Source organism: Mus caroli, unplaced genomic scaffold, assembly GCF_978045245.1.
Source record: "Mus caroli unplaced genomic scaffold, Mus_caroli_1 scaffold_2, whole genome shotgun sequence".
Taxonomy (NCBI): Eukaryota; Metazoa; Chordata; class Mammalia; order Rodentia; family Muridae; genus Mus; species Mus caroli.
In genome coordinates, this window is record NW_028227257.1 from 69,750,003 (window position 1) to 69,775,066 (window position 25,064).

Sequence of the window (25,064 nt, forward strand, 5' to 3'; positions counted from 1 at the left end):
GAGATGTGACTTAAGGAGCTGAGGGGGTTTGTAGCCCCATGGAGGGAGCAACAGTTTCAACTGGCCAGACACCCCCACCCACCCGGAGCTCCTAGGAACTGGACTACCAACCAAAGAATATACATGGAAGGACTCATGGCTCCAGTGGGATATGTGGCAGAGTATGGCCTTGTTGGCATCAGTGGGTTGAGATGACCTTGGGCCTGAGTATGTTTGATGTTCCAGTGTAGAGGAATGCCAGCACAGGAAGAAGGGAGTGGGTGGGTGGGTGGGTAGAGGCAAGGGGAGATGGGAGGGAATAGAGAGTCTCTGAAGGGGAGACCAGGAATGTGGAAAGCATTTGAAATATAAATAAAGAAAATATCCAGTAACAAAAAGAGAACTTTCCCCTGTTTTTTTATCATTTATTTTCATTATCCTTGGATATTCTGTAATAAGCAGTGAAGTCTTATTCTATAGTAATGTATAACTAGGTTAAATTTTCCCGATCTGGAATAAAGAAATCTGTGTTCTCTTATTCTCCCTACATATGCTTTGGATAGCTTAAATCCAAAAGAATGTGTAGCTTGAGGTCTCTCTCTCTCTTTCTCTTGTCTCTTGTACCTTTTTATGAATATATCAAATAAAAATAGCACTCTAAATCAGTAATAAAATCTGGTTTTCAAAATACTAACCAATCAATATATTACCAATAGCTGGTCCATTGTTGGGAAGGGCTCAAATGTTTTTAGACATCTTCTCACTACTTAAAATAAAATACATTACTGACGAGCTAAATAGTTAATAAACTCAGAATGAATGCATTAAAAGAAAAAAAGTCGTTTTTAAAATAATTGAGTAGAAAAATAACCTTTGACCATGAAACAAAAGATGTGATTAATAGTTTAGATACTAAACACAACAATGTTAAAATTATGAGCAAGTGAAAGAAATGAACTTAGGATCTAATGATAAGGTAATATGGTAGAATACATGCCATGGATCAATGGCTATGTCTTAAGCTTAAAATACATAAATATAAATGTGAAACTAAAAAATATTTAAAGCAATTTGATGGTAATATTTAACTATATAAGCAGTTCTAATAGTGAAGAAATGCAAAGATAGTCAAGGTATTTCAATTAAATTTGAAAGAGCTTAAAGCACAACCAAAATAACTAAATCCCCCAGCTTTATTTTTGGTTACAAGATGTGTGGGGTTTTTTTCTTTTTTGGAGCCAAAATTTTCTGCAAAATAAGTTGATGATAGAAAGTTTAAAGTAATAAGTGAATGCCTTAAAATAATTTTGCAAAAGATTTATCTTTAGAATATAATTAGATGTTTGCCCAAATAATTATATTTAAGATGTTTCTTTCACTGTAAGTGGGGAGACACTGAAATACTCAAAGTTAATAATCTCACTAAAACAGTAATGCATTCAATCAAAACTACTGTTATAAAATCCCCCAGAGTATTTAGTGATTATAGTAATTGACTGCAATTATGATTCTATAATAAAGTGTGGCTCTAAAACCATCATATGCAGCATGAGGCCAATAGTATAAAAATATTTTGCTTTTCCATTTTATTCCTGAGTTAATGCTTTACTATATGTAACTTTATATTGTCATATTACTGTAGTCATTTAGAAACATTATTCAGCTAGTAAATAGTGAAGCTATGAGAAAACAAAACAGAAATAGGAACAGCCACAAGTCTGCTTCTAAAAAGCTGACTTTCTGCCTTACAACACTGGAAAAAGAACATCAATATAGATATTTTTATCCAGTAATTTGGGGAAGAATGCTTTTGTATCTTACTCTGGTATGCATTCATTATTTTATGTATATCATATCAATTCGCATAGTGACAGTAAACAGTCCTACTACCATTATATCAGTAAAGAAATAATATTTTAGGAGTTGTTTCTTGCCCAGTTCTCTAACTGGAAAGAAGTAGTGCTGAACAGTACATGTCTCTGTCATCTAGATTCTAGAGTTTTCTACTTACAGTACAATAGTTTTTTTTTATCATTATTACGTATTTTCCTCAATTACATTTCCAATGCTATCCCAAAAGTCCCCCATACCCTCCCCCCAACTCCCCTACCCACCCATTCCCACTTTTTGGCCCTGGCGTTCCCCTGTACTGGGGCATATAAAGTTTGCATGTCCAATGGGCCTCTCTTTCCAGTGATGGCCTACTAGGCCATCTTTTGATACATATGCAGCTAGAGTCAAGAGCTCCGGGGTACTGGTTAGTTCATAATGGTGTTGCACCTACAGGGTTGCAGATCTCTTTAGCTCCTTGGGTACTTTCTCTAGCTCCTCCATTGGGGGCCCTGTGATCCACCCAATAGCTGACTGTGAGCATCTACTTCTGTGTTTGCTAGGCCCCGGCATAGTCTCACAAGAGACAGCTATATCAGGGTCCTTTCAGCAAACACTTGCTAGTGTATGCAATGGTGTCAGCGTTTGGAGGCTAATTATGGGATGGATCCCTGGATATGACAGTCTCTAGATGGTCCATCCTTTTGTCTCAGCTCCGAACTTTGTCTCTGTAAGTCCTTCCATGGGTGATTGTTTCCAATTCTAAGAAGGGGCAAACTGTCCACCCGGGGAATTAAGTATTTTTAAATACATTTACTACAGAATGGAAACTCCCCTTTCCAACGAGGAAACCAAACCAAACCAAATCAAATCAGCCCATCCCTTCCAAGGCAGTTCCTCCAGCTGACCACAGCTGCTGCTTGGAGCCTAAAGAAATGCAGTAGGTTCCCAGGAGAGTCAAGACATGATGCATCTTTAATGTGAGAATAAAATTAGTAAAGTGATTGTAACTATCCCAATGCCCTGAAAGAAACAGTACAGCAAAACAAGTTGCTACTTGAGAAGTCTTACTTCATAAAGAAAACAAAACAAACAAGAAGCTAATGCTGTTCCCTTTCTCTGAGCAGCAATGTTTGCTAACTAGATATATAATAAGCTTTTGAATCATTAATTTTTAAATTAATTACTTTATGTATTATCTCATCATATTACTATGGAAAATATGTTTAATTGAATTGAACATTTTAAGATAACTTTTTGTGTGCATGTGCACATGTGCATATGCACGTGTATGCATGCATGTATGTGTGTATGCATGTGTATGTATGTGTATGTTGATCCTATCCATCCTCATTTTCTTTGCCTGCCCAGTGACCCAGACTCCAACAGACTTCCCTCTATTTCCCAACTACTTTGACTTCTTTCTGTTTTTTTTTTCTCCAAACTTATAACTGAGATTATTTGTATAAGCATTGATAGTAGGCTATTTACTAGACTCTTGGTAACTTACCAGTAGCTATGCCACTGAAAATAAATGACATTCCTCTACTGGAAATCAATAACAGCCAGTGGCTCCTTAGAGAAATGTGACACTATTGAGCTTCTCCTCAATTCATGATGAATTGAAGGGTTCAGACCTGTGCGGGTCTTATGCTGGCATCCACAGCTACTATATGTCCATGACTAGTACCAAGTCAAATATATAAACTGTGCCCATACTACTTTCCCCACCCCTCTGTATCTGAAAGTTTTTCCACTTCTTTTTACATCACATCCCCAGCCTTGGGGAGGAGGAGCAATCAACAATCACTTTGACCAGTGCTAAGTGTGTGTAAAATTTATGTATCTGTCCAGGGCTAAGAACAGCATTAGGCTACAGGTATAAACACAAATATTCAGAAGACAAGTTGACTATTTTGCCTATTTAGCAAAACAACAATAGTCGATTTCCCACTAAGCCTTCCTCAGCAATAGGATATGCAACTATTTATTTCCTCTCAGGGCTACATCAGTAATCTGTTGGTTTTCTCCATGAGTGCATCACAGTTCATCTGGCAGGTGAATCTCCTGCCTAAGCATAGGTAAAATGTATCTTTAACTAAGAAATGACATGTCTATGGAAATTTTACAAACATTGATTTCAGTCATAATTGTCATCTATAACTAAACATCCTCAAACTCTTGTATAAGAAAAACTTGCTTATTTTACCAACCAGCAAGAAAATATTTGTAAACATAATTATTAATTTAAGGCTATATCAAGTAACTGGTTGTTTTTCAGGTTCAATGCCTTATTAGTTTCAATTCAATGCTGTACCAAGGAGGATTTTTGACAAATAATCCATTTCATCTCATCAAGTAAATGTAATCAATGAGGTAAAATTGGTGAATTTTCTTTATTTTGAAGTAACAGTTAATTCCGTTATAATCAGTCTATATTATACCAACACAGAGCCAAAACAATATTCTGGAAATTTCACAGATGCAGTATTTTCCAGAAATCATGAAGTATTGTACCATTCCTAATTGAATAAAAGTACAAGAAATGTTTCTATAAATGCTTAAAAGGAAAGGAAATCCTGTTAAATTCCACTAAGTTATAAAAAAATATGGTTAAGTTCACCAATGAAAAAGGTCACATTGTGAGACCTCTATTATTTAAACTAAAAATACCACCCACATTTTATGTCAACCTATTCAGCTCATTCAAATACCATATGCAATAGATTATTAAAAATTGACAGTCAAATCATTAAATGTCACTGACATATGATTAAATGTCACTTAGATGAATCATACATTGACAGTATTAACCCATGACACACGAGGCAGCCCCATGCTGTACTTCAGCCACCCCCTAAAATAAATTAATAGAAAGCAATAGAGAAGTTCTTATAAAGAGCTGCATTGTCTCTTCTTTTAAAGTCATTATTCATACCCAGACATTTAAAGAGTTGCCTTAAAACCCTCCAGTCAAATGCTTTGTGCAGCCCTCACGAAGTAAGACTCCAGCTAATGGATCAGGCAGGCGGTGGAAGGCAGAACTTTCAGCTGTCATGCTGAAGAGTGATTTAAAGAAGGTTGTCACTGGAGACGGTTGTCAGCAATGAGGAATTCCAAATGCAGCTGATCCCAGAACTCTGAATGTGGTATGTTTAAAAGTGCCTCAATCTAGGAATTTTGTACTGCCGTTCTGTTTAGTTAAGCATGCATAGTGAAAGCAAGGAAGAATAACAGGTATTGATTTTCAAAATTAGGAATGGAGAGTTTTAAATTTTTCTTGATGCTAGAAATGAATCTGTTAAAGTGAAATGGTGTGATCTAAATGTGGATTTGATAATGAGTGGTGTGTATCTTGCATGCAGAACAGTTACCACCTCTCGGTGACGTTTTGGCTGTGCTTAGATGTATTACTTTTGGTTTCATGAAAAAAAATATTCAGAAATTCTACCTAAAATAGATGTAGATGTGGAATTATGTAAAGCACATTCTTTGTAAGGATACGTGTTTTCTGATCATTCTTAAGGTATAATTTCATTTGTGACTTCTTTGCTAATGTCAAAGTACAGAGTCTCAGAAGAAATGCTGTAAGGAAGGAAAACAGGATTAAACCTGAACCTACAGAAATGACCCGACTTTGAATAGCACTAGTATGCTGGGAAAGGGCATGTCTTCAACCTGCTTTCTTTGTATTCTATGCCCTTAAAAGTTACTCTTAAAGTATTTATCATTTCTTCAATATTTGTTTTCATTTCTTTCTTTAGAAATAAGAAACAATCCCATTTACAAATCAGAAAATATAGGCCTGCACTCAGAGTCTGAGCACTTAAAATTGATAGTCACTGACATGGAAGTAAGTTTTCATGGAGAAAAAGTATTTACAAGATTCCTTATGTGTCATTTAATATAACAATCATTCACTAGGAACAGTATCTCCTAAGATATTCTCTGTAAACTAATTCTGCAAAGTAAATATTCAAAATTTACATGTTGCATTAAGAACACAACAGAAAACTATAGTCTGTGCTCCATCATTGTCTATTCAAAATACTTGGCTTTGACTTTTTCTTAGATAAATCAGAGATAATATTGTATTGAGTAAATAAAATTAAGAGGAAAAAATACTTTTAATATAGCATTTAGCCTAGTGTCTGCTACATCGCACAAATTCAAAATGTGTTTGCTTCTCTCTTGTCCATACATTTATGTTTTCTTGTTTAGGGACTATTTGTATTTGTTTAGTACTGTTATTCTCTTATGGATATGTTTTATGACATAGTGTTGAGAGAATTAAAGTCACATAATTTAGAAATTTGGATTTCACTCTTATGAAAAATAATTATTTTGCTGCCTTCTTTTTAATACTATTCTATAGTACTACTCAGTGAAATATACATATCTTATACAATAAGTGTGAAAAGACAATGTTCTCTAAGCAAAATAAATAAACTTAATATTGGACAAGCATATCTAGAAGTCAGAAGGTCTAATTAATCATTTTGATCAATTCATTGATTGACAGCCTGAAAAAATAAGAAATGCAGATTTTAATTCTCATTCCTCATCTTAACTAGTTTAATATCAGCTATAATTAGAAAATAGCTTCATATCTGAGAATATTTTTCAGAGAAAAGTATAAGTCGCATAACTAAAGTTGATATATATAAGAAATGTTTCACTTTCCTAAAAACAGAAATATCAGTAATTTCAGATTCAACTATATATATTTTTTATTTTGACATTTCTTCTTCAAAAAAGTGAGATTGCATTTGTTATTTCAGACTTCTCACATTCTAAGAAATCTGGACTACAACAAGCTTTAAAATATGTATGCTTTGAAATATCTATTTTTTTAAATAAATACCTTAGAACAGAGGTTGGCAAATTTGTATCAAAATTACCTGTGGGAATTGTTTTAAAAAATAATTTACAGCTTCTTATTGCATTAGAAGCTCAATGCAATAAGCTGAAGCTCAAGAATGTGCAGCTTCAATAGGTGCCGAGGTCATAATGAAGCTAATGATCTAGGTATCATATTTGACAGCCCTTATCTTCTGTCTGCTATTAGCAGCTCAAGTCCATCTTGTGGACAGAGTGTACTGGGTAATCCATTGATAAAAAAAAAAAAAAAAAAAAAAAAAAAAAGCAAAAGAAAACAGAAAAGCAGAACAAAATAACAACAAAACAAAATCCCTTCTTTTGCAAAGCTTTCAGCAATGGAAAATTAAGAAACTAAACAGGGTATCCACTGCATAAGCCTGTTTACAAAATGTCTTATGTCAACGTAAGGTTGTAGAAAGGCTGCCATCCTGTAGAAGCTACTTATCAAAAGGTAGACATGGTGCACGAGGACTAGGAGGTGGGACATCAGCACAGGGGAGAAATGGAGTGACAGGCATCAAAGATAGAGAGCCTCTATGAGGCATTGGGTATACACGATTGGCAATGAGAACACATAGATGGTAGCCAAAGAAGAGAGCAGAAGTTCCCAGACACGGTGCTTTAGATCTCTGTTGTAGGTCTGAGACGTTCTTTTGAGGCTAACAACTTTGAAGAGATACGTGTTCATTTGGTGACAAGGAGATAAGATGTCCTCCTTGCAGTAGTCCAGGTGGAAGATGGTAGTGATTTGAGCTGGAACAGGTGCATGGGTGAATGGATCAAGAGGTAGAAGCTGCTAAGATTTATAAACACTGAGGTGACAGTATTAAAAATAGTATAATTCCGAGTATTTTGTGATACAGAAGTAAAGAGTAAAAAAAAAGAGGTTGGAAAGAAAATGAAGATCATTTGTGAGAGATCAGTAGTTGTAATGGGAGTGTGGTAAGTTTCTTTGTTTTTGTTTATAGCAGAAAAAAAGTATACATTTAAAAATCTATAAAACTAAATATTTAATAGACTTTGAGATGAAAATCTCAAGTTACATTAATGGTTGCTGAGGGTGTGTGTGTGTGTGTGTGTGTGTGTGTGTGTAAACGCATGGAAGAGATGAATAAGGTTTAATGGATTTAACATGTAAATAATATGGTTGCTGTCCTCAAAAGTTTGCGGATTATTGGGGAAAACAAACAAACAAACTTTTTATTAAGACGGTTTAGAGAATAGCACTTTAATGTTAGATTTAATATGAGTTATGCTTTCTATTTTTCCAAGTCCTTCGCATTTGAATTGTTCTTATCACCATCAATCTGTTCACAGGCGTCAGTATCCCTAGCCTTGTTCCCTGGAACCTTAAATGGAGTTCCTTAGTCCCTTTGCTCACAAGAGCTCTATTTCCCCTGCTATTCACTTCCTTAGGACTCAAGATACATATAACTTCTGAAAAGTTTTCTTTCTGAAACAATTATTTCATTTTTGCAGTCATAACACTTAAACTCTTTCTTACCCTCACAGGGAACAAATCTCACCCAATTATAACATGTTCCCTTTCTTCTTCCTTAACCACATCATTCTCTTAAAAGGGAGGCTCACTGAGTATTTTTCATTGTAATGATCTGAACACCTTGCACAGGCAGAACTGAATCATAACAGCAACACACGATGAACTTGTTAAATGAGTGCTGTACTAAACAACAGCTCTTGGAAAACATTGTAGCTTGAGGCAATGCAAAGCCATTGCTGTGGGCTTTAAGAGTGTAGGTAAAAACCTTGCTTTTAAAAATATATTCAATTTTAAAAATAATTTCAATTTTATACTAGATATGTATTTCATTGATTAAAGGAATTAAGAATGTAAAAACAAGTATATCCACGAGATTGCTGTGGTACAGAACAATGAATAATTTAGCAAAATACATCAAATTCATCATTTTGTTGGGAATAAAACAATAATGATATATACATCTTATTATATAAAATTATGTTCATATGTGTGTGAATACATGTATGTATGTATGTATGTATGTATGTATGTATGTATCCATAAAACTGTTCAGCAACAGGGCATGGTCTTCATCTCCCTCATGTGACCTGATGGAATAATAGAGAACATACAAAACGTACAAAATTGTAGTATTCCTTTTCCAAAGGAAATGCCATACCAATTGCAGTGAGACTTCTTTTGAATTCCCTCGTGTGAAATCTGATAAAATTATGGATGGATTACATGATAAATATTGATGCTTCCTTTTCCTCTGGTTTACATTAGCATTATTCCTTAATTGGCTCACTTACTATACTCTATGGCAGCTAACAAAAATTTTCTACCACTAAGGCCATAGAGGTGGCTCAGCTATTAAAACATACATCTTGCTCTTGAAGAAAAATATAGTTGTTTTCCACATTTCAAGTGATTTACAACCTCTGTTAATTCCATTTCCAGAGGATATGACAAATTCCTGGTCCACCTATTGTATACAGACACACACAAATAGAGAATTTTGATAGGTGCTTCCTGGGTCTCCAGACCAAGTGTTCATAGAAACATCTAGGTATTGATGCTGTAGAGATTTTGCTACATGAACATAATAGTCTTTGATATTGAGAAGAAACTGCAGTTCTCTAATTTAAATTTGAATTCTTTCTCTTAGAAGAGAAAGAGTCCTAACAAAAATTTCTCCCATTCTGTATAAAAAAGAGCAGACTTTATAACCACTGCATACAATATTTATTACATGGTGTGTATTACATATAATGTTTAGTGTATATGAATTTATATTCCATTGATTATATAGCCTTGGAGAGAAATAAGTCAAAGGAGGCTGAGCAATTACTTCTGAGATTTTTTTTTCATATCTCCTGTCTTCTTCCCTCTTCTTTTCTACCCTACCTTTCTCTTTTTTGTGTTTTCCCATCTCTTGCTTCTTTCTTTGCTATTAAAGACTTAACCCAGGGTACTTAATTTGAGCGTATATGTTCTGAGCTTAGTGTATATTTACCTAATCAAAGCAAGAGGTTTGCCTTGCTACTGCACACACAAGGAAGAGAAATGAGCTGGAAGCTTGAATAAGTGTGTGTATGAAGAAAATATGGGGTGGTATAACAAGTTCTGCTTGGGAGCACATAGTGCTTCATACCAAAAGTCACAGACTTGTATCTAGCATTCCTCAAAGCCACTAAGTTCTCTCAACTCTGAGCTATGTCCATTCAGATGACCCTGTGCTGCTAAACAGTAGCAAAACGTCACTGAAATCCACCAAAGCCAAATTACACTTGACTCTGTTTCCATAGAGACTGTTGTTATAAATGACAAACTGGACCCTTCAGTTTAGTTAATGCATCCAGATTGATAATTCAGAACCCATATCAGTGCAGAGGATCTGTTGTTTATGAATCACCAAGTATCAGGATGTGTTCTTTATATATCTGACAACAGTAGTAGTAAGTAAAAGGTTCAAGAATTCAAGTAATTCAAAGATTCATTAAGAAAGCACTGTTTGCTAAATTAGTGTTGTACTAATGGAACTGATCAGATTTTTTTAAATCACATTTAATAAATCCAAATCTTCTAATGTAACTTAATATTCTTAAGAAAATGGGACATTAAACTAGGATCTGGGTTTAAATACTGACACTACCATTTGTACATTGCTTGACATTGGAAAATTGTTTAAATTTGAACCTGAGATTCCTTTCCTTATGGAGTGAAGCAGATGGCAGGAGCAAGGGTGATTGTGGTGAATCAGTAACTGTGAGCAGACTTTCAGATACCTAGAGGGTGCTCAGCTCAGTGGGCGAGCACAAAGCCTCACCTAAACAAAGATTTAAAAAAAAAGCCTTGACTAGTACTTGTGTATGGTAAGAACTACAGTAAAAACATAGCTATGGATCTGAAGAACTGTCTCAGTGGGTAAGAGTAAGAGGGTCTGAGCTAAGATCCCAGCACCCATACACAAAGCAGGGCATGGTTACCATCCTATCTACAGAAACACTGGAGAATCCTGAACTAAATAAATAAGGTAAAGAGTGTCAGAGCACAGTACTTTACATCCTCCTCTGGCCCCTGCAAGCATGTGTATTCAGATACATGTAGCACACCCACTCTTGTACATATGACACATATACCCCACCCTCACATACATAATATATACACATTAAAACCTATGAGATGAATAAAATAGAAATAGAAGTATCTTCAGATTGTTAAAATTAAAAAGCCAGTGATTTCAGAGGTTAATATTGTCCAAGAATAAAACCAGGGCACATGGCAGCTGTCCCTTCCTATAGACTATCTAACTGTTGTGAGGAAGGGGATGAATTTAGAGTTCAGGAAAGAAAAGACAAAATAGAAAATAGGTGCTGAGGATTTCCATGGGAAATAAAGAGAATCAGACAAACATTTCCTGGGAAAGGGATGTGTGTAATGTCCTCTGAAGCCTTCAGACTCTCCTCATTTTTCTTTTCTATCGATGACAAACTCTGCTTTCTTCTCTTATCTCTACTGGTAGGATTTTAGGTAAGTAAATGAAAACAAGGCTCATAAATGTTGTATGTTGTATATCTGTAGCCTAAAATGTACAAAAATACATTAAAAGTTGAGTATTAAATAGTTATATATGCTCTCTGAACTGGGAAATGGGTGCTATGTTTGAAAGGACTTGAGCTAATCCAGAATGGAGGATGCTCATTATGCATACTGGGTATTGAATGGCAATGGAAAATAGAGAAAAAATTAGGTACCTTGTAAAAGTGGGCTGCCTTAAACCAAGAGAACAGAAAGGAAATATTTTGAACACAAAATCAGGTTCCACAATAGAAGTTTATAATAATAAATATAATAAATATGATATGATATGATATGATATAATATAATATAATATAATATAATATAATATAATATAATATAATAGGCAACATGTGAGAAATAGAAGCATTAAGCTGGGCATGGTGCCACATCCTTGTAACCCAGAACTTAAAAGGCAGCAGCAAGGCATCACCATGAGTACATAGCTAGAGATATACAGTAAGCCTCTTTTGGAGCTTTGGTATCCAAATAGATCAATCCCCACATGATGTATTTCATATAAACTCAATATTTTATCTGTTAAGAGATTCTTAATCCATGTGGAATATGATAGATATTTCACTTGAGAATTATTTATATTCTGTAGAATATTTGCAGGCTGGCCTTTAAGTTTTTTTTTAATTTTTAATATTTTTTATTACATATTTTCCTCAATTACATTTCCAATGCTATCCCAAAAGTCCCCCATAGCGCCCCCCACTTCCCTACCCACCCATTCCCATTCTTTTGGCCCTGGCATTCCCCTATATTGGGGCATATAAAGTTTGCAAGTCCAATGGGCCTCTCTTTCCAGTGATGGCCGGTTAGGCCATCTTTCGATACATATGCAGCTAGAGACAAGAGCTCCGGGGTACTGGTTAGTTCATCATGTTGTTCCAATTATAGGGTTGCAGATCCCTTTAGCTCCTTGGGTACTTTCTCTAGCTTCTCCATTGGGAGCCCTGTGATACATCCAATAGCTGACTGTGAGGATCCACTCCTGTTTTTCCTAGGCCCCGGCATCGTCTCACAAGAGACAGCTATATTTGAGTCCTTTCAGCAAAATCTTGCTAGTGTATGCAATGGTGTCAGCGTTTAGAAGCTGATTATGGGATGGATCCCTGGATACGGCAGTCTCTAGATGGTCCATCCTTTCATCACAGCTCCAAACTTTGTCTCTGTCACTCCTTCCATGGGTGTTTTATTCCCAATTCTAAGAAGGGGCACAGTGTCCACACTTCGGTCTTCATTCTTCTTGAGTTTCATGCGTTTAGCAAATTGTATCTTATATCTTGGGTATCCTAAGTTTTGGGCTAATATCCACTTATCAGTGAATACATATTGTGTGAGTTCCTTTGTGATTGTGTTACCTCACTCAAGATGATGCCCTCCAGGTCCATCCATTTGGCTAGGAATTTCATAAATTCATTCTTTTTAATAGCTGAGTAGTACTCCATTGTGTAAATGTACCATAATTTCTGTATCCATTCCTCTGTTGAGGGACATCTGGGTTCTTTCCAGCTTCTGGCTATTATAAATAGGGCTGCTATGAACATAGTGGAGCATGTGTCCTTCTTACCGGTTGGAACATCTTCTGGATATATGCCCAGGAGAGGTATTGCTGGATCCTCCGGTAGTACTATGTCCAATTTTCTGAGGAACTGCCAGACTGATTTCCAGAGTGGTTGTATTCACTTAGAAGTAAACTGGATACAGTGTTTTACATGTATGGCAGAAAATAATCTACTTAGAAATCATCTGGCCTCAGATATTTTCCTATATCTTTGTTAAGTGTTCTATATAAGAATAAGTGAAACATGATGTAATTCAGTTTCATTTGTACCTACTTTGTCTCTAAGTCTGTAGCTCCCCAACCCAGCACTTGCCTAAAATAACCACAGTTCCAGGTATATGCCATGCATATGTGTGTGTGAGTGTGTGTGTGTGTGTGTGTGTGTGTGTAAACTTTTGTCCTTTTTCCTTTCTTATTATTACCATTGCAATATTTTAATATATGTGAGTAATGTGCACTGACAATATTTACTCTTTTGCCTTCTCTTGTTTCCTGTCACTCCCTTGTCCCCTTCCTATTCCCATAGTTTCCATTCTAATTTCCTGTTTGATCCTTCAAACTATTTAAATTATGTTGTTAGAAAAATATGAAATACCATATATTAAACCTTTAAATTTTACAAGAGCCTGGCTTATTTTGTTTAATGTAGTGATCTCAGGCATCACCCATTTTTCTGCAAATGACATGGGTTTGGCCTTAATAGTAGTCATATACCACCCCCTCAAACTGGAAGGTGACCAGACTGATAGCATGACATGAAAATTGTAAAAATGGCTGTAAAGCACAAGTGCGCAAATATCTTTGTTAAGTATTGCATTAGATTCAAGCATTGGCATAGCTGGATCACATGGTAGCTCTGATGTCAGTTTCTGAGAAATCTCCAAGCTGATGCCACAGTGGCTGAACTAACGTATAATCCTGCCAGTGGTGTACATAGCCCACTTTTAACCATGCATCCTAATGATTTGCTCTTTCTTGGTAACAGTCATCCAGTTTACATTTTCCAGGTGGTTGAGGATATTGAAATACCCATGTATTAATTTTATGTCTTTAGAAGTGATGTCCAGTTCATTTGCCTGACTGCTGATAGATTTTGTTTCCATTTAGTACTTAACAGTCAATGAATCTTTGTGTACCCTGCATATGAAGTGCCTCTCAGAAGATCAGCTGAGAGAGCTCATCTCCAATTATTTATCTTGTCTCTTCTTTTTTGATATTTATTTTGTTATTTTTAATAATTGGTTATTTTTATTTACATTTCTTTTGATTATTACTTTTATTTTTTACAGTCCAGTCATTACCACCCTCCTGGTCTGCCCTCCCACAGTTACTGATCCCTTTCCTCCTACCCCAGTCTCCAAAAGGATGCCCCCACCCCCACCCTGCAGCCCCCAATCAGCCCTTCCCACTCCTTGGAGCTTCAAGTCTCTCAAGGGTTAAGCACATCTTCTTTCATTGAGGGAGACCAGGCAGTCCTCTGTTGTATATGTGTTGGGAGCCTTGGACCAGCTAGTGTATGTTGCCTGGTTAGTGACTCAGTGTCTCAGAGATCTCAGGGTTCTGGGTTGATTGAGATTGCTGGTCTTCCTACAGGGTTGCCCTTCTCCTCATCTTCTTCCACCCTTTCCCTAATTCAACCACAGCGGTCGGTCCCAACTTGAGTCCATTGGTTGGGTTTAAGAATCTGCATCTGTCTCATTTGGGCCTCTTGGAGGGCAGATATACTAGGCTCCTGTCTGTAAGTACATCATAGCAACAATAAGTGTAGGGCCTTAGGGCCTCTCCTTGAGATGGATTCGAAATTGGGCTGGACACTATATCTCCTTTCCCTCAGTCTCTTCTCCATTTTTGTCCCTGCAGTTCTTTTAGACTTCTTTTGGAAATTATTTCTTCTATGCTCAAAGCCTTTGGCTTTGATTCAATCCTACTTGTCAATTCTTACTATTCCTTTCTGAGCCAGTGCCAGTCCTACTCAGAAAAACAACTGTCTCCACATATCTCCTGAAGTACTTTCCTATATTTTCATAAAGTAAACATTCTTCAAGATATATGTATTAAAAACATCACAAGAGGAATTAGATTCCTAATTTTGGATATGGTTAGGATTCCTGGAAAGAGAATTGTAGGCTGGGATTTGTGGTTGTGCTTATTTTCCATGTGATGTTAATGCACTAGGTGATATTTTCAAAAGTTATGGATACATATTGGAATACTCAAAACGTTTAAGTGGTTTTAGACAAATATGCCCTTCCTACTACTTGTTAGGTACGTGGATCTTTGCTTAATAACAAGATGTTCATAGTGTTGCCTTCATAGGCTTAGCATTCTGACAGCATGTTAGAATTCTGCAGACCATATCAGCATATTCAACAGTGAAATAGAATGATTTCATTGACAAATGAGAATTGCTATAATCAAAAGAAACTCAGATAGGTTCAATGAGTAGACAAAATGCCAGTATGAGTATTTTATTCCCCATGTCCCTCTGATAAGCTCTTACAGTGGTACTGGGCCAAAACAATGAGAGGAAGGGGGAACTTTTAGAAGAAATAAGAGTTGCCATCAACCACGCACTTCCAGAATTGTATTTCAAAGACTCATTCCACTGCCAAAGCATAGTTTTTAAACAATTTCTAAGATGCTCAGTAACCCCTTTAATATTTTAATGATATGATTTAATTTTAACGTGTATTAGAAAACAACTCACATTACCTGATACTAATCATTTTAAAATTAAACATTTAGCAAGATATACATTTTTGAAAGTACAATCTCAAGAAAAATGATAAAATAATAGCCCATGACTTTGTATATATAATTTTACTGTATATTGTGGAAACATGTTATATAAAGGGAGAAAAATTGTGAGGAGCAATGCCATATTGTGTTTTGTCTAATAACTTCCCTGATGATTCTGCCTCCCACTTATCTTAGCACCCCAGACGCCTGCCACTCATGTGACTTCTTTCTTGACTTTTCGTTGCTTTTTTTAATCTAAAATTTTATCTTGCAATTTGTTCAAAACAAGTTTGTAAGCAGACTCATTTTTACTGCTGCATTTGATTTCTCAGCAGAAACTGAATCGTCTTAACAATGCCCTATAGACACCTAGCTTATTTCCAGTCTTTCTTTTGCAAGTTAACATAATAAAAAACAGCCTGCTTAATTGCTGCATTTTCCTATTTGTTGTTATAAAAACAAAAAAAAATCCCATAAGTTGGATTTACCTAATGAAGATTCAGGAGCCAGATGCTGTGGGGAACACATCCTAGATCAGAGAGGAAGAGAAAGCACCCAGCTGACCTTCCTACTGCACCAAAAATCTCAGAAGCAAAAAGTCCCTTCTTCTCCATGCTGTCTTAAATACCTTTCTTGATAGGTAGTTAAGTAAGTAGGTAAGTAGATAGATAGGTGGATGGATGAATAGATAGATAGATAGATAGATAGATAGATAGATAGATAGATAGATAGATATAGATTACTATAGATAATAGATTCTTATAGCACTTTAAAAATTTGTATTCTATAATGCAAGAGAATAATATGAAACTAAGGAAAAAAGAAAACAGGTTTAGAATGTAGAATGAGTCTGTGTGGCTTTTGGGACATGTCATATAATTGAATACTATTTAAATAAAAACTTTAAACATTGTTAATTTATAATTTTCATTAAATTATTTATTTATTCACTTTACATCCCAATATCAGTTCTTTCTCTCCTCCCAGTTCGCACCTTACAGCTTCCTCCCCACCCCTTCCCTTCTCCTCTGAGAGGGGAAAATACTCCTGGGTATCACCCCTCCCACCTCCACACTCCCACCCATACCCACCCAGGGAACATCAAGTCACTGCAGGAGTAGGTGCATCTCACTGAGGCTAAACAAGGTGGCTCAGCTAGCAGAATGGGTTCCACAAGCAAGTAACAGATTCAGCGATAGTCCCCAAATCCCCACCCCACCCTGCTTCAGTTGTTGGGGGACCCACAGGAAGACCAAGTTGCACTTCTGTTACATATGTGTGCACAGAGGGGGAGGTGTTGGTCCAGCTCATGCTTGCTCCTCTTTGGTTGTGTATTCACACATACATACAAATACAAAAATGTTTACTTAGAGCCAGGGATGGATGAGAGAGACTAGAAGGGAAAGGGAAAATGTGGAATGACCACTAATGACAATGGTATTTCTTTTTATGTGTGATGAAAAATTACCAAAAGGCAGATGTGAACATTGTACAACTCTGTGGACATACTAAGAAACTTTGTTGTAGATGTTGTTTAATTCAAAATATATGAATTGTATGATGCATGGATTTCCTATCAATAAGCTGTTTTGAAACAATATTGTAGGTTTAATTAGCTTGTGTACAATAACACAAAATGTGAGGTTTTATATAAAGTGCTAAGTGATAGGGTCCAGGAGTAACCCCACAAACCACACAGAAAACGATCTCAGTCAGATCTCAGGTTGTTTATTGAAAACAACCCTAAGACTGATCAATCAGAGTTGTAGCTCAGACTTCAGGAGCTTAAAATCTATGACCCCAAATATTTCTCAGAACCAGTTAATGGAGATTAAAACTGAAATTATTCATAGCCAACACATGATAATATTAATAAAGCATAACTGTTTTAATGATCTTTATTTCCTGTGTTTTACAAGATTTTTTTACTTGTATGCATTTCTTTGTTTGTTTGTTTGTTTGTTTCACATTCCATGTTTTATCCCCACCCCCACCCCACCTCCAACTGCTCTGCATCCCATATCTCCTCCCCACACCCTGTCTCAACATGAATGTCCCAAGCCACTCCAGGCCACCTGAACTCTAAACACCCTGGGGCCTGCAGTCTCTTGTGGGTTAGGTACATTATCTCTGAATGAACACAGACCCAAAGTCCTCTAGTGTATGTGTGTTGGGGACCTCATATCAGCTGGTGTATGCTGCCTGTTTGGTGGTCCAGTGATTGAGAGATCCACAGGTCCAGATTAATTGAGACTGCTGGTCCTTCTACAGGATTGCCCTCCTCCCCAGCTTCTCTCAGCCTTCCCTAATTCAACAACAGGGGTCAGCTGCTTTTGTCCATTGGTTGGGTGCAATTTTCCACCTTTAACTCTTTCAGCTGCTTGTTGGGTCTTCTGAAGTGCGGTCATACTAGGTCCCTTTTTGTTAGCACTCCATAGCCTCAGTAGTATTATCAGTCTTTGGGACCTCCCCTTGAGCTGGATCCCACTTTGGAACTGTCTCTGGACCTTCTTTTCCTCATGCTCCTCTCCATTTCCATTCCTGTAATTCTTTCAGACAGGAACAATTATGGGTCAGAGATGTGACTGTAGGATGGCAACGCCCTCCCTCATTTGATGGACGCCCTGTCTTCCTGCTGGGGATGGGCTCTATAAGTTCCCTCTCCCTACTGTCTGGCAGTTCATCTAAGGTGCTCCCTTTGAGTTCAGAGAGTCTCACTTCCCAGGTCTCTGGTGCATTCTGAAGGGTCCCACCAACCTCCTACTTCCCAAGATTGCCTGTTTCCACTCTTTCTGCTGGCCTTCAGGGCTTCAGTCCCTTTCCTTCACCCAATATCAGATCAGGTTCCTCTCTCCCTTCCACTTCCTCCCTCACCCAATATCCTTCCCAGGACCCTCCCTCCATCCCCACTTGGGATTGCTTTCTTTTCCCTCCCAAGTGGAACTGAGGTGTCCTCACTTGGACCCTTCAACTTGTTGAGCTTTTTGATTTCTGTCGACTGTATCTTGGGTATTCTGCACTTTTTTTTTTTTAGCTATTTTTTTAAGCTAATACCCACTAATTAGTACATACTATGCATGTCATTTTGGGTCTGAGTTACATCACTCAGGATGATATTTCTAGTTCCACCCATTTGCCTGCGAACTCCGGTTGTCCTCTTCTTAATAATAGCTGAGTTGTATTTCACTGTGTAAATGAACCACATTTTCTGTATCCATTCTTTTGTCATGGGACATCTGGGTTGTTTTTAGGTTCTGAATATCACAAATATGGCCGCTATGAACATAGTGGAACAAGTGCTCCTGTGGCATGGTGGGGCATCTCTTGATTATATTGCCAAGAGTAGTAGCTGGGTCTTCAGGTAGTTCTATTTTCAGTTTTCTGAGGAACCTCCAGACTGATTTCCAGAGTGGTTGTACCAGTTTGCAATCCCACCAGCAATGGAGGAGGGTTCATCTTTTTCCACATCCTCTCCAACATGTGTTGCTTTAATCTTAGCTATTCTGATTGGTATAAGGTGAAATTTCAGGGTCATTTTGATTTGCATTTCTCTGATCACTAAGGACTTTGAACATTTCTTTAGGTGCTTCTCAGCCATTCAACATTCCTCAGTTGTGAAATCTCGGTTTAGTTCTATACCCCAGGTTTTTTAATTGGGTTGTTTGGTTTTTTAGTGATTAGCTTCTTGGGTTCTTTTAGATATTAGCCTTCTATAGGATGTGGGGTTAGTGAAGACTTTTTCCCAATCTGTAGGTTGCCGATTTGTCTTATCGACTATGGCCTTTGACTTACAGAAGCTTTTCAGTTTGATGAATTCCCATTTATTAATTCTTTTTTTTTTAATCTGTCCTTGGGCAAGTGGAATTTCTAGGTTAGGGGCATCTTTTTTTACAACTCTCATTTTTTAAATATTTTATTAGATATTTTCCTCATTTACATTTCCAATGCTATCCCAAAAGTCCCCCATATCCTCCCCCCGACTCCCCTACCCACCCACTCCCACTTTTTGGCCCTGGCATTCCCCTGTACTGGGGCATATAAAGTTTGCAAGTCCAATGGGCCTCTCTTTCCAGTGATGGCCGGTTAGGCCATCTTTTGATACATATGCAGCTAGAGTCAAGAGCTCCAGGGTACTGGTTAGTTCATAATGTTTCACCTATAGGGTTGCAGATCCCTTTAGCTCCTTGGGTACTTTCTCTAGCTCCTACATTGGGGGCCCTGTGATCCATCCAATAGCTGACTGTGAGCATCCACTTCTGTGTTTGCTAGGCCCTGGCATAGTCTCACAAGAGACAGGTATATCTGGGTCATTTCAGCAAAATCTTGCTAGTGTATGCAATGGTGTCAGTGTTTGGAAGCTGATTATGGGATGGATCCCCGGATATGGCAGTCTCTAGATGGTCCATCCTTTCGTCACAGCTCCAAACTTTGTCTCTGTAACTCCTTCCATGGGTGTTTTGTTCCCAATTCTAAGAAGGGGCAAAGTGTCCACACTTTGGTCTTGATCTTAGAGCATGAGCCATTGGAGTTTAGGAAATTTCCCCCTGTGCCAATGAGGTCAAGGGTCTTTCCCACTTTCTCTTCTTTTAGATTCAGTGTATCTGTGTTGAGGTCCTTGATCTACTTAGACTTGAGATCTGTGCAAGGTGAGAAATACGGGTATATTATAATTTTTCTACATATAGGTAGCCACTTAGACCAACACCATTTATTGACAATGTTTCTTTTTCCCATTATATATTTTTTGTTATTTCTCTCAAAGATCAAGTGACAGTAAGTGTGTGGTTTAATTTCTACATATTCAATTCTATTGCATTGATCAATGTGTCTGTCTCTCCACCAATACCATGCAGTTTTTATCATGATTGCTCTGTAGCAAAGCTTGAGGTTAGGGATGGTGATTCCCCACGCATTCTTTTATTGTTAAAAATTGTTTTTGCATATCATGTGAATTCTTTTGTGATTGGTTTACCTCACTCAGGATGATACCCTCCAGGTCCATCTATTTGCCTAGAAATTTCATAAATTCATTGTTTTTAATAACCGAGTAGTACTCCATTGTGTAAATGTACCACATTTTTTGTATCCATTCCTCTGTCGAGGGACATCTGGGTTCTTTCCAGCTTCTGGCTATAACAAATAAGGCTGCTATGAACATAGCGGAGCATGTGTCCTTCTTACCAGTTGGAACATCTTCTGGATATATGCCCAGGAGAGGTATTGAGAGATCCTCCAGTTGTACTATGTCCAATTTTCTGAGGAACCGCAGACAGATTTCCAGAGTGGTTGTACAAGCTTACAATCCCACCAACAATGGAGGAGTGTTCCTCTTTCTCCACATCCTCGCCAGCATCTGCTGTTACCTGAATTTTTGATCTTAGCCATTCTGACTGGTGTGAGGTAGAATCTCAGGTTGTTTGATTTGGATTTCCCTGATGATTAAGAATGTTGAACATTTTTTCAGGTGCTTCTCAGGCATTCGGTATTCCTCGGGTGAGAATTTTTTGTTTAGCTCTGAGCCCGATTTCTTAATGTTTTTCTGGAGTCCACCTTCTTGAGTTCTTTATATATATATATTGGATATTAGTTTCCTATCTGATATAGGATTGGTAAAGATCCTTCCCAATCTGTTGGTGGCCTTTTTGTCTTATTGATGGTGTCTTTTGCCTTACAGAAGCTTTGTAAATTTATGAGGTCTTATTTGTGGATTCTCGATCTTACAGCACAAGCCATTGCTGTTGTATTCAGGAATTTTTCCCCTGTGCCCATATCTGTACTCACTGATAAGTGGATATTAGCCCAGAAACTTAGAATACCCAAAATACACGATGGAATTTGCAAAACACATGAAACTCAAGAAGTACAAAGACCAAAGTATGGACATGTTGCCCCTTCTTAGAATTGGGAACAGAACACCCATGGAATGAGTTATAGAGACAAAGTTTGGCACTGAGATGAAAGAATGGACCATCTAGAGACTGCCACACCCGGGAATCCATCCCATAATCAGCCTCCAAATGTTGACACCATTGCATACACCAGCAAGATTTTGCTGAAAGGACCCTGATATAGCTGTCTCTTGTGAGGCTATGCGGGCACCTGGCAAACATAGAAGTGGATGCTCACAGTCAGCTCTTGGATGGTCCACAGGGCCCCCAATGGAGGAGCTAGAGAAAGTACCCAAGGAACTAAAGGGGTCTGCAACTCTATAGGTGGAACAACAATATGTACTAACTAGTACCCCCATAGCTCATGTTTCTAGCTGCATATGTATCAGAAGATGGCCTAGTCAGCCCTCATTAGGAAGAGAGGTTCCTTGGTCATGCAAACATTATATGCCTCTGTACAAGGGAACGCCAGGGCCAAGAAGTGGGAGTGGGTGGGTAGGGGATTGGGAGTGTAGGGTATGGGGGACTTTTGGGATAGAATTTGAAATGTAAATGAAGAAAATACCTTAAAAAATTGTTTTTTGCTATTCCGTTTTTTTTAATTAGGTATTTATTTCATTTACATTACCAATGCTATTCCAAAAGTCCCCCACCTACTCCCCCACCCACTCTCCCACACACCCACTCCCACTTCTTGGCCCTGCCATTCCCCTGTACTGTGGCATATAAGTTTGCAAGACCAAGGGGCCTCTCTTCCCAATGACGGCCAACTAGGCCATCTTCTGCTACATATGCAGCTAGAGACACAAACTCTGGGGGTACTGGTTAGTTCATATTGTTGTTCCACCTATAGGGTTGCAGATCCCTTCAGTTCTTGGGTACTTTCTTTAGCTCCTACTTTGGGGGCCCATTGTGTCCCATAAGTTTGGGTATGTGTCAACATTTTTATTAAATTCTAGGAAGTCTTTATTTCTTTCTTTATTTCTTCCCTGACCAAGTTATCACTGAGTAAAGAGTTGTTCAGTTTTCACATGTATGTGGGCTTTCTGAAGTTTTTTGCTGTTATTGAAGAGCAGCCTTAGGCTATGGTGATCTGATAGGATGTATTATAGTATTATTTCAATCTTCTTGTATTAGTTGAGGTTGTATTAGTTGTATTAGTTTTGTGACCAATTATATGGTTGATTTTTGGAGAAGGTACCATGAGGTGCTGAGAACAAGGTGCATTCTTTTGTTTTAGGGTGAAATGTTCTGTAGATATTTGTTAAATTCATTTGGTTCATAACCTGTCTTAGTTTCACTGTGTCTCTGTTAAGTTTCTGTTTCAACTATAGGGTTGCAGATCCCTTTAGCTCCTTGGGTACTTTCTCTAGCTTCTCCATAGGGAGCCCTGTGATACATCCAATAGCTGACTGTGAGCATCCACTCCTGTGTTTGCTAGGCCCCTGCATAGTCTCACAAGAGACAGCTATCTTTGGGTCCTTTCAGCAAAATCTTGCTAGTGTATGCAATGGTGTCAGCGTTTAGAAGCTGCTTATGGGATGGATCCCTGGATACGGCAGTCTCTAGATGGTCCATCCTTTCATCACAGCTCCGAACTTTGTCTCTGTAACTCCTTCCCTGGGTGTTTTGTTCCCTATTCTAAGAAGGGGCACAGTGTCCACATTTTGGTCTTCATTCTTCTTGAGTTTCATGCGTTTAGCAAATTGTATCTTATATCTTGGGTATCCTAAGTTTTGGGCTAATATCCACTTATCAGTGAATACATATTGTGTGAGTTCCTTTGTGATTGTGTTACCTCACTCAAGATGATGCCCTCCAGGTCCATCCATTTGGCTAGGAATTTCATAAATTCATTCTTTTTAATAGCTGAGTAGTACTCCATTGTACCCCGGAGCTCTTGTCTCTAGCTGCATATGTATCGAAAGATGGCCTAGTCGGCCATCACTGGAAAGAGAGGCCCATTGGACTTGCAAACTTTATATGCCCCAATATAGGGGAATGCCAGGGCCAAAAGAATGGGAATGGGAGGGTAGGGAAGTGGGGGGCGGTATGGGGGACTTTTGGGATAGCATTGGAAATGTAATTGAGAAAAATATGTAATAAAAAAAAAAGTTTCTGTTTCAATGACCTGCCCACTGGTGAAAGTGGGATGTTGAAATCTCCCACTATAGTGAGTGGGATTCAACATGTGTTTTCAACTTTAGTAAAGTTTCTTTTATGAATGTAGTTGCTCTTGCATTTGGGGCATAGATGTTTAGAATTGAAATTTTCTCTTGGTGGATTTTCCCCTTAATTAATATGAAGTGTCCTTCTTCATCATGCTTGATAACATTTGGTTAAAGTCTATTTTATTGGAGATCAGGATGGCAACTCCTGCTTGTTTCCTAAGACCATTTCTTTAGAAGACCTTTTTCTATCTTTTACTCTGAGATAGTGTCTGTCTTTGGTATTGAAATGTGTTTCTTGTATGCATCAGAATGCTGAATCTTGTTTGTGTATCCAGTCTGTTAGCTTATTTCATTTTATAGATGAAATAATATTGAGAGAGATTAATATTGGGAGATGTTAAAAAGAGATGACTGTTGGTCCCTGATATGTTTGTTTTTATAGTAGCTTTATGTTCTTGTGGTTCTTTGCTTTTGGCTTTATTGTAAGATGCTTAATATCTTGTCCTTCCTTTGGTGCAGGTACTTTCCTTTTGTTGGAGTTTTCCTTCCAGGATACCCTGTAGGGCTGGATTGGTAGGTAGATACTGTTTGAATTTGGTTTTATCCTGGAATATTTTGGTTTCTCCATCTATGTTGATTGAGAGTTTTGCTGGGTATAGTAGTTTGGGCTGGCATTTGTGTTCTCTTAGAGACTGTATGACCTCTGACCAGGCTCTTCTGACTTTCATAGTCTCTGTTGAGAAGTCTGGTGTAATTCTGATATATCTATCTTTGTATGTTACTTGGCCTTTTTCCCTTGAAGCTTTTAATATTCTTGTTTTACTACGTGCATTTAGTGTTTTGATAATCATGTTACAAGGAGATTTTCCTTTGTAGTCCCATTTATTTGGTGTTCTATAGGCTTCTTGTACCTTTATGTCCATCTCTTTAGGTTGGGGAAGTTTTCTTCTATGATTTTGTTGAAGACATTTTCAGGTCCTTTGAAATGGGACTCTTCATTCTCCTCTATTCCAATTATTCTTAGATTTGGTCTTTTCATTGTGTCCTGAATTTTCTGGATGCTTTGGGCTAGCTGTATTTTATGTTTTGAGTTTTCTTTGATAGTTGTGTCAATCTCTTCTATGGTTTCTTCTATACCTGAGATTCTCTCTTCTATCTCTTGTATTCTATTGGTAATACTTACATCTGTAATTCCTGACCTCTTTCCTAGGTTTCCCATTTCTAGATTTGCCTCCATTTGTGTTTCCTTTATTGTTTCTACTTCTACTTTTAGGTATTGGATTTCTTTATTCAATTCCTTTACCTGTTTACCTGTGTTTCCTATATTTCTTTCCAAGAGTTATTGATATCCTCCTTAAATGACTCTATTATCTTCATGAGATAGGATTTTTGGTCAGATTCCTGATTTTCAGTTGGTGTGTTGGTGTATTCAGGGCTTGCTA

The 25,064-nt window shown here is 37.5% G+C and overlaps 1 protein-coding gene across 3 annotated transcripts in view; it reads left to right on the plus strand.

Moving 5' to 3' along the window:
* Ano3 (anoctamin 3) overlaps window positions 1-25,064 on the plus strand; it is a 310,140-nt gene that overhangs the window by 106,840 nt on the left and 178,236 nt on the right. Inside the window, exon 1 of one of the 3 annotated variants that reach the window (XM_021184438.3) lies at window positions 4,821-4,958. The exons of the other annotated variants lie outside the window; for them this stretch is intronic. The gene's annotated coding sequence lies outside the window, so the exon portion shown is untranslated. Of the gene's footprint in view, window positions 1-4,820; window positions 4,959-25,064 lie in introns of those variants that run through there. 3 annotated transcript variants of the gene reach the window in all.